Here is an 11928-nt window from a genome sequence, read left to right on the forward strand (position 1 = left end):
TTACACACCCAATGAAAATAGTTCGTTGGATCTCGATCGTAGTGATACACATAATCATAATATTGAAACCAAAAGATGCAAAGTTAATAATGATAGTGCAACTTATTTGTGGCACTGCCGTTTAGGTCATATTGGTGTAAAGCGCATGAAGAAACTCCATGTTTATGGGATTTTGGAATCACTTGATGCTTGCGAACCATGCCTCATGGGCAAGATGACTAAGACTCCGTTCTCTGGAGCGAGCAACTGACTTATTGGAAATAATACATACTGATGTATGCGGTCCGATGAAGTTAAGGCTCACGGCAAGTATCGTTATTTTCTGAACTTCACAGATGATTTGAGCAGATATGGGTATATCTACTTGATGAAACATAAGTCTGAAACATTTGAAAAGTTCAAAGAATTTCAGAGTGAAGTGGAAAATCATCGTAACAAAAATTGAAAGTTTCTACGATATGATCGCAAAAGTAAAATATTTGAGTTATGAGTTTGGTCTTCAATTAAAACAATGTGGAATAGTTTCACAAACTCATGCCACCTGGAACACCACAGCATAATGGTGTGTCCGAACGTCATAACCGTACTTTATTAGATATGGTGTGATCTATGATGTCTCTTACCGATCTACCACTATCATTTTGGGGTTATGCATTAGAGACAGCTGCATTCACGTTAAAAGGGCACCATCTAAATCTGTTGAGACGACACCGTATGAACTATGGTTTGGCAAGAAACCAAAGTTGTCGTTTCTTAAAGTTTGGGGTTGCGATGCTTATATGAAAAAGTTTCATCCTGATAAGCTCAAACTCAAATCGGAGAAGTGCGTCTTCATAGGATATCCAAAGGAAACTATTGGATACACCTTCTATCACAGATCCAAAGGCAAGACTTTTGTTGCTAAATTCGGAAACTTTCTGGAGAAGGAGTTTCTCTCGAAAGAAGTGAGTGGGAGGAAAGTAGAACTTGACGAGGTAACTTTACCTGCTCCCTTATTGGAAAGTAGTACATCACAGAAAAATGTTTCCGTGACACCTACACCAGTTAGTGAGGAAGCTAATGATGATGATCATGAAACTTCAGAACAAGATACTACTGAACCTTGTAGATCAACCAGAGTAAGATCCGCGCCAGAGTGGTACGGTAATCCTATTCTGGAAGTCATGCTACTAGATCATGATGAACCTATGAACTATGAAGAAGCGATGGTGAGCCCAGATTCCGCAAAGTGGGTTGAAGCCATGAAATCTGAGATATGATCCATGTATGAGAACAAAGTATGGACTTTGGTTGACTTGCCCGATGATCGGCAAGCCATAGAAAATAAATGGATCTTCAAGAGGAAGATGGACACTGATAGTAGTGTTACTATCTACAAAGCTAGAATTGTCGCAAAAGGTTTTCGACAAGTTCAAGGTGTTGACTACGATGAGATTTTCTCACTCGTATCTATGCTTAAGTCTGTCCGAATCATGTTAGCAATTGCCGCATTTTATGAAATCTGGCAAATGGATAAACAAAACTGCATTCCTTAACGGATTTACTAAAGAAGAGTTGTATACGATGCAACTAGAAGGTTTTGCCGATCCTAAAGGTGTTAACTAAATATGCAAGCTCCAGCGATCCATCTATGGACTGTTGCAAGAATCTCGGAGTTGGAATATACGCTTTGATAAGTTGATCAAAGCATATAGTTTTATACAGACTTGCGGTGAAGCCTGTATTTACAAGAAAGTGAGTGGGAGCACTACAACATTTCTGATAAGTATATGTGAATGACATATTGTTGATCGGAAATAATGTAGAATTATTCTCCAAAGCATAAAGGAGTGTTTGAAAGGAGTTTTTCAAAGAAAGACCTCGGTGAAGCTGCTTACATATTGAGTATCAAGATGTATAGAGATAGATCAAGACACTTGATAAGTTTTTTCAATGAGTACATACCTTGACAAGATTTTGAAGTAGTTCAAAATGGAACAGTCAAAGAAAAGGTTTCTTGCCTGTGTTACAAGGTGTGAAGTTGAGTAAGACTCAAAGCCCGACCACGACAGAAGATAGAAAGAGAATGAAAGTCATTCCCTATGCCTTGGCCATAGGTTCTATAAAGTATGCCATGCTGTGTACCAGATCTATTGTATACCCTACATTGTGTTAAGCAAGGGAGTACAATAGTGATCTAAGAGTAGATCACTGGACAGCGGTCAAAATTATCCTTAGTGGAATAAGGAAATATTTCTCAATTATGGAGGTGACAAAAAGGTTCATCGTAAAAAGTTACATCGATGCAAGCTTTGACACAGATCTGGATGACTCTAAGTCTCGATCTAGATACATATTGAAAGTGGGAGCAATTAGCTAGAGTAGCTCCGTGCAGAGCATTGTAGACATAGAATTTTGCAAAATACATGCGGATCTGAATGTGGCAGACCCGTTGACTAAACTTCTCTCACAAGCAAAACATGATCACTTTTTGGGTCTTAATCACATAGCGATGTGAACTAGATTATTGAATCTAGTAAACCCTTTGGGTGTTAGTCACATGGAGATGTGAACCAATCACATAAAGATGTGAACTATTGATGTTAAATCACATGGCGATGTGATCTAGATTATTGACTCTAGTGCAAGTGGGAGACTGAAGGAAATATGCCCTAGAGGCAATAATAAAAGTTATTATTTATTTCCTTATATTTCATGATAAATGTTTATTATTCATGCTAGAATTGTATTACGGAAACATAATACCAAAATCCAACCGTTACACAGATTTCCAATCTCGGTGGGACCGAATAAATAAACTCGGTCGACCGAAGTAGTAAACCTAGTGACCGTTAGGAATTTCGGTGGGACTGACATGCAACTCGGTAGGACCGAATTCGGTTAGGGTTTGGGCATAACGTAATCTCGGTGAGACCGATTACACAAACTCGGTGAGACCGATTTGGTAATAGCTAACCAGAGAGTTGGTCAGGCAAACTCAGTGGGACCGATTTGCTCTGTCTTTCGGTGAGACCGAAAAGTTACAAAAGGGGAAACACTGAGTTTACATTGCAATCTCGGTGGGACCGATTCGCTCTTTCGGTGAGACCAAAAGTTACGAAAGGGAAACAGAGAGTTTGCAACCCATCTCGGTGAGACCGAGATCCCTATCGGTAGAACCGAATTGCTAGGGTTTGGCAGTGGCTAATGACAAGTGAAACTCGGTGGCGCCGGATAGGAAAAATCGGTAGGACCGAGTTTGGCTTAGAGTTTAGGTCATATGTGGATATGGGAAAGTGGTTGGGTTTTGGAGCATATCACTAAGCACATGAAGCAAGAGGCTCATTAAGCAACACCTCATCCCTCCTTAATAGTATTGGCTTTTCCTATGGACTCAATGTGATCTTGGATCACTAAAATATAAAATGTAGAAGAGTCTTGAGCTTTTGAGCTTGAGCCAATCCTTTGTCCTTAATTTTGAGGGTCCACTTTCCTCATCCATGCCATGCCATCCATTGAGCTTTCTGAAATATCATCTTGGAATACATTTAGCTCAATGAGCTATATGTTGTTATGGAATTACCAAAACCACAGGGATAGTTTGCACTTTCAATACGCTTACACGAGACCGGTTCTCCCAACGTGCTTTGCACAAAGGTGGCTGCGGGTGTCAGTTTCTCCAACTTTAGTTGAACCGAGTGTGGCTACGCCCGGTCCTTGCGAAGGTTAAAACAGCACCAACTTGACAAACTATCGTTGTGGTTTTGATGCGTAGGTAAGATTGGTTCTTGCTTAAGCCCGTAGCAGCCACGTAAAACTTGCAACAACAAAGTAGAGGACGTCTAACTTGTTTTTGCAGGGCATGTTGTGATGTGATATGGTCAAGACATGATGCTAAATTTTATTGTATGAGATGATCATGTTTTGTAACCGAGTTATCGGCAACTGGCAGGAGCCATATGGTTGTCGCTTTATTGTATGCAATGCAATCGCGCTGTAATGCTTTACTTTATCACTAAGGGTAGCGATAGTCGTGGAAGCATAAGATTGGCGAGACGACAACGATGCTACGATGGAGATCAAGGTGTCGCGCCGGTGACGATGGTGATCATGACGGTGCTTCGGAGATGGAGATCACAGGCACAAGATGATGATGGCCATATCATATCACTTATATTGATTGCATGTGATGTTTATCTTTTATGCATCTTATCTTGCTTTGATTGACGGTAGCATTTTAAGATGATCTCTCACTAATTATGAAGAAGTGTTCTCCCTGAGTATGCACCGTTGCGAAAGTTCTTCATGCTGAGACACCACGTGATGATCGGGTCTGATAGGCTCTACATTCAAATACAACAGGTGCAAAACAGTTGCACACGTGGAATACTCATGTTATACTTGACGAGCCAAGCATATACAGATATGGCCTCGGAACACGGAGACCGAAAGGTCGAGCGTGAATCATATAGTAGATATGATCAACATAGTGATGTTCACCAATGAAACTACTCCATCTCACGTGATGATCGGACATGGTTTAGTTGATTTGGATCACGTGATCACTTAGAGGATTAGAGGGATGTCTATCTAAGTGGGAGTTCTTTAGTAATATGATTAATTGAACTTAAATTTATCATGAACTTAGTACCTGATAGTATCTTGCTTGTTTATGTTTGATTGTAGATAGATGGCCCGTGTTGTTGTTCCGTTGAATTTTAATGCGTTCCTTGAGAAAGCAAAGTTGAAAGATGATCTTAGCAATTAGATGGACTGGGTCCGTAACTTGAGGATTATCCTCATTGCTGCACAGAAGAATTACGTCCTGGAAGCACCGCTGGGTGCCAGGCCTGCTGCTGGAGCAACACCAGATGTTATGAACCTCTAGCAGAGCAAAGCTGATGACTACTCAATAGTTCGGTGTGCCATGCTTTACAGCTTAGAATCGGGACTTCAACGACGTTTTGAACGTCATGGAGCATATGAGATGTTCCAGGAGTTGAAGTTAATATTTCAAGCAGATGCCTGGATTGAGAGATATGAAGTTAATAAGTTCTATAGCTGCAAGATGGAGGAGAACAGTTCTGTCAGTGAGCATATACTCAAAATGTCTAGGTATAATAATCACTTGATTCAATTGGGAGTTAATCTTCCAGATGATTGCGTCATTGAATGAATTCTCCAATCACTGCCACCAAGCTACAAGAGCTTCGTGATGAACTATAATATGCAAGGGATGAATAAGACTATTCCCGAGCTCTTCGCAATGCTGAAAGCTGCGGAGGTAGAAATCAAGAAGGAGCATCAAGTGTTGATGGTCAACAAGACCACTAGTTTCAAGAAAAAGGGCAAAGGAAAGAAGAAGGGGAACTTCAAAGAACAGCAAGCAAGTTGCTACTCAAGAGAAGAAACCCAAACTGGACCTAAGCCTGAAACTGAGTGCTTCTACTGCAAGCAGACTGGTCACTGGAAGCGGAACTGCCCCAAGTATTTGGCGGATAAGAAGGATGGCAAGGTGAACAAAGGTATATGTGATATACATGTTATTGATGTGTACCTTACTAATGCTCGCAGTAGCACCTGGGTATTTGATACTGGTTCTGTTGCTAACATTTGCAACTCGAAACAGGGACTACGGATTAAGCGAAGATTGGCTAAGGACGAGGTGACGATGCGCGTGGGAAATGGTTCCAAAGTCGATGTGATCGCGTCGGCACGCTACCTCTACATCTACCTTCGGGATTAGTATTAGACCTAAATAATTGTTATTTGGTGCCAGCGTTAAGCATGAACATTATATCTGGATCTTGTTTGATGCGAGACGGTTATTCATTTAAATCAGAGAATAATGGTTGTTCTATTTATATGAGTAATATCTTTTATGGTCATGCACCCTTGAAGAGTGGTCTATTCTTATTAATCTCGATAGTAGTGACACACATATTCATAATGTTGAAGCCAAAAGATGCAGAGTTGATAATGATAGTGCAACTTATTTGTGGCACTGCCGTTTGGTCATATCGGTGTAAAGCGCATGAAGAAACTCCATACTGATGGACTTTTGGAACCACTTGATTATGAATCACTTGGTACTTGCGAACCGTGCCTTATGGGTAAGATGACAAAAACACCGTTCTCCGGTACTATGGAGAGAGCAACAGATTTGTTGGAAATCATACATACAGATGTATGTGGTCCGATGAATGTTGAGGCTCGTGGCGGATATCGTTATTTTCTCACCTTCACAGATGACTTAAGCAGATATGGGTATATCTACTTAATGAAACATAAGTCTGAAACATTTGAAAAGTTCAAAGAATTTCAGAGTGAAGTTGAAAATCATCGTAACAAGAAAATAAAATTCCTACGATCTGATCGTGGAGGAGAATATTTGAGTTACGAGTTTGGTGTACATTTGAAACAATGCGGAATAGTTTCGCAACTCACGCCACCCGGAACACCACAGCGTAATGGTGTGTCCGAACGTCGTAATCGTACTTTACTTGATATGGTGCGATCTATGATGTCTCTTACTGATTTACCGCTATCGTTTTGGGGTTATGCTCTAGAGACGGCCGCATTCACGTTAAATAGGGCACCATCAAAATCCGTTGAGACGACGCCTTATGAACTGTGGTTTGGCAAGAAACCAAAGTTGTCGTTTCTGAAAAGTTTGGGGCTGCGATGCTTATGTGAAAAAGCTTCAACCTGATAAGCTCGAACCTAAATCGGAGAAATGTGTCTTCATAGGATATCCAAAGGAAACTATTGGATACACCTTCTATCACAGATCCGAAGGCAAGACTTTTGTTGCTAAATTCGGAAACTTTCTAGAGAAGGAGTTTCTTCTCGGAAAGAGTGAGTGGAGAAAGTAGAACTTGATGAGGTAACTGTACCTGCTCCCTTATTGGAAGTAGTACATTCACAGAAACCGTTCTGTGACACCTACACCAATTAGTGAGGAAGCTATGATGATGATCATGAACTCAGAACAAGTTCTACTGAACTCGTAGATCAACCAGAGTAAGATCCGCCACCAGAGTGGTACGGTAATCCTGTTCTGGAAGTCATGCTACTAGATCATGATGAACCCTACGAACTATGGAGAAAGCGATGTGAGCCCAGATTCCGCAAAATGGCTTGAAGCCCATGAAATCTGAGATGGGATCCCATGGTATGAGAAAACAAAGTGTGACTTTGGTTGACTTGCCCAATGGATCGAAGCAATTTAGAATAAATGGATCTTCAGAAGAAGACTGACGCTGAGGTAATGTTACTGTTCTACAAAGCTCGACTTGTCGCAAAAGTTTTCGGACAGTTCAAGGATTGACTACGATGAGACCTTCTCACCCCTAAGCGATGCTTAAGTCTGCTGTCGAATCATGTTAACAATTGCCGCATTTTTTTATGAAATGGCAGATGGATGTCAAAACTGCATTCTGATGGATTTCTGAGAAGAAGTTGTATATGATGCAGACCAGAAGGTTTTTCGATCCAAAAGGGAGCTAACCAAGTGTGCAAGCTCCAGCCGATCCATTTATGGGACTGGTGCAAGCCTCTCGGAGTTGTAGACGCTTTGATAGTTGTGATCAAAAGCATTTGGTTTTATACAGACTTTTGGAGAAGCCTGTATTTACCAAGAAGTGGGTGGGAGCTCTGTAGCATTTCTGATATTATATGTGGATGACATATTACTAATTGGAAATGATATAGAATTTCTGGATATCATAAAGGGATACTTGAATAGGAGTTTTTCAATGAAGTACCTCGGTGAAGCAGCTTACATACTGGGCATTAAGATCTATAGAGATAGATCAAGACGCTTAATTGGACTTTCACAAAGCACATACCTTGACAAAGTTTTGAAGAAATTTAAAATGGATCACGCAAAGAAGGATTCTTGCCTTTTTACAAGGTGTGTAATTGAGTAAGACTCAATGCCCGACCATGCAGAAGATAGAGAGAAAATGAAAGATGTTCCCTAATGCTTCAGCCATAGGCTCTATCATGTATGCAATGCTGTGTACCAGACCTGATGTGTGTCTTGCTATAAGTCTAGCAGGGAGGTACCAAAGTAATCCAGGAGTGGATCACTGGACAGCGGTCAAGAACATCCTGAAATACCTGAAAAGGACTAAGGATATGTTTCTCATATATGGAGGTGACAAAGAGCTCATATAAATGGTTACGTTGATGCAAGCTTTGACACTGATCCGGACGATTCTAAATCGCAAACCGGATACGTGTTTACATTAAACAGTAGCTGTCAGTTGGTGCAGTTCTAAACAAAGTGTTGTGGCGGGATCTACATGTGAAGCGGAGTACATAGCTGCTTCGGAAGCAGCAAATGAAGGAGTCTGGATGAAGGAGTTCATATCCGATCTAGGTGTCATACCTAGTGCATCGGGTCCAATGAAAATCTTTTGTGACAATACTGGTGCAATTGCCTTGGCAAAGGAATCCAGATTTCACAAGAGAACCAAGCACATCAAGAGACGCTTCAATTCCATCCGGGATCTAGTCCAGGTGGGAGACATAGAGATTTGCAAGATACATACGGATCTGAATGTTGCAGACCCGTTGACTAAGCCTCTTCCACGAGCAAAACATGATCAGCACCAAAGCTCCATGGGTGTTAGAATCATTACTGTGTAATCTAGATTATTGACTCTAGTGCAAGTGGGAGACTGAAGGAAATATGCCCTAGAGGCAATAATAATGTTATTATTTTATTTCCTTATATCATGATAAATGTTTATTATTCATGCTAGAATTGTATTATCCGGAAACATAATACTTGTGTGAATACATAGACAAAAACGTCACTAGTATGCCTCTACTTGACTAGCTCGTTAATCAAAGATGGTTATGTTTCCTAACCATAGACATGTGTTGTCATTTGATTAACGGGATCACATTATTAGGAGAATGATGTGATTGACATGACCCATTCCATTAGCTTAGCACCCGATCGTTTAGTATGTTGCTATTGCTTTCTTCATGACTTATACATGTTCCTATGACTATGAGATTATGCAACTCCTGTTTGCCGAGGAACACTTTGTGTGCTACCAAACGTCACAACGTAACTGGGTGATTATAAAGGAGCTCTACAGGTGTCTCCAAAGGTACATGTTGGGTTGGCGTATTTCGAGATTAGGATTTGTCACTCTGATTGTCGGAGAGGTATCTCTGGGCCCTCTCGGTAATGCACATCACATAAGCCTTGCAAGCATTGCAACTAATGAGTTAGTTGCGGATGATGTATTATGAAACGAGTAAAGAGACTTGCCGGTAACGAGATTGAACTAGGTATTGAGATACCGACGATCGAATCTCGGGCAAGTAACATACCGATGACAAAGGGAACAACGTATGTTGTTATGCGGTCTGACCGATAAAGATCTTCGTAGAATATGTAGGAGCCAATATGAGCATCCAGGTTCCGCTATTGGTTATTGACCGGAGACGTGTCTCGGTCATGTCTACATTGTTCTCGAACCCGTAGGGTCCGCACGCTTAAGGTTCGATGACAGTTATATTATGAGTTTATGAGTTTTGATGTACCGAAGTTAGTTCGGAGTCCCGGATGTGATCACGGACATGACGAGGAGTCTCGAAATGGTCGAGACATAAAGATTGATATATTGGACGGCTATATTCGGACACCGGAAGTGTTCCGGGTGATTTCGGAGAAAACCGGAGAGCCGGAGGGTTACCGGAACCCCCGGGAGAAGTAATGGGCCATATGGGCCTTAGTGGAGAGAGAGAAGGGCAGCCAGGGTGGGCCGCGCGCCTCCTCCCTGGTCCGAATTGGACTAGGAGAGGGGGGGCGCCCCCCTTTCCTTCTCCCTCCCCACTTCCTTCCCCCTCCTAGTAGGAGTCCTACTCCTACTAGGAGGAGGACTCCTCCTTGGCGCGCCATAGGGGCCGGCCGGCCTCCTCCCCTTGCTCCTTTATATACGGGGGCAGGGGGCACCCCTAGACACACAAGTTGATCCACGTGATCATATTCTTAGCCGTGTGCGGTGCCCCCTTCCACCATAATCCTTGATAATATTGTAGTGCGTGCTTAGGCGAAGCCCTGCGATAGTAACATCAAGATCGTCACCACGCCGTCGTGCTGACGGAACTCTTCCCCGACACTTTGCTGGATCGGAGTCCGGGGATCGTCATCGAGCTGAACGTGTGCTAGAACTCGGAGGTGCCGTAGTTTCGGTGCTTGATCGGTCGGATCGAAGACGTACGACTTCCCTCTGTTGTCAACTTCCATTGCGGTCTACGAGGGTACGTAAACAACACTCTCCCCTCTCGTTGCTATGCATCACCATGATCTTGTGTGTGCGTAGGAATTTTTTTTGAAATTACTACGTTCCCCAACACCATGATCTTGTGTGTGCGTAGGAATTTTTTTGAAATTACTACGTTCCCCAACACAACATGCAACAAAGAGTCACTCCAAAGTCACTAATAGCGGAGAACAAACGAAGAGATTATGGTACGATACGAAACCACCTCAAAGTTATCCTTTCTGATCAATCTATTCAAGAGTCCGTAGTAAAATAACACGAAGTTATTCTTTCCGTTCGATCTATCATAGAGTTCGTACTAGAATAACACCTTAAGATACAAATCAACCAAAACCCTAATGTCACCTAGATACTCCAATGTCACCTCAAGTATCCGTGGGTATGATTATAAGATATGCATCACACAATCTCAGATTCATCTATTCAACCAACACAAAGAACTTCAAAGAATGCCCCAAAGTTTCTACCGGAGAGTCAAGACGAAAACGTGTGCCAACCCTATGCATAAGTTCACGAGGTCATGGAACTCGCAAGTTGATCACCAAAACATACATCAAGTGGATCACGTGATATCCCATTGTCACCATAGATAAGCACATGCAAGACATACATCAAGTGTTCTCAAATCCTTAAAAGACTCAATCCGATAAGATAACTTCAAAGGGAAAACTCAATTCATCACAAGAGAGTAGAGGGGGAGAAACATCATAAGATCCAACTATAATAGCAAAGATCACGATACATCAAGATCGTACCACCTCAAGAACATGAGAGAGAGAGATCAAGCACATAACTACTGGTACATACCCTCAGCCCCGAGGGTGAACTACTCCCTCCTCGTCATGGAGAGTGCCGGTATGATGAAGATGGCCACCGGAGAGGGATTCCCCCCTCCGGCAGGGTGCCGGAACGGGTCTAGATTGGTTTTCGGTGGCTACGGAGGCTTCTAGCGGCGAAACTCCCGATCTATTCTGCTCCCCGAAGTTTTTAGGGTATATGGATATATATATATAGGCAAAAGAAGTCGGCCAAGGGAGCCACGAGGGGCCCACGAGGATGGGGGGCGCGCCCAGGGGGGTAGGGCGCGCCTCCCTGCCTCGTGGCCACCTCGAAGCTTCCCTAATGTCTACTCCAAGTCTCCTGGATTGCTTCCGTTTCAAAAAGAAGTTCCGTGAAGTTTCAGGTCAATTGGACTCCATTTGATTTTCCCTTTTCCGCGATACTCTAAAACAAGGAAAAAACAAAAACTGGCACTGGGCTCTAGGTTAATAGGTTAGTCCCAAAAATCATATAAAATAGCATATAAATGCATATAAAACATCCAAGGTTGATAATATAATAGCATGGAACAGTAAAAAATTATAGATACGTTGGAGACATATCAGCTACCAAACGTCACAACATAACTAGGTGATTATAAAGGTGCTCTACAGGTGTCTCCGATGATACTTGTTGAGTTGGCATAGACCGAGATTAGGATTTGTCACTCCGATTGTCGGAGAGGTATCTCTGGGCCCTCTCGGTAATACACATCACTATAAGCCTTGCAAGCATTGTGACTAATGAGTTAGTTGCGGGATGATGTATTACGGAACGAGTAAAGAGACTTGCCGGTAACGAGATTGAACTATGTATGAGG

This window comes from Triticum urartu, chromosome 2, assembly GCF_003073215.2.
Source record: "Triticum urartu cultivar G1812 chromosome 2, Tu2.1, whole genome shotgun sequence".
Lineage (NCBI taxonomy): Eukaryota > Viridiplantae > Streptophyta > Magnoliopsida > Poales > Poaceae > Triticum > Triticum urartu.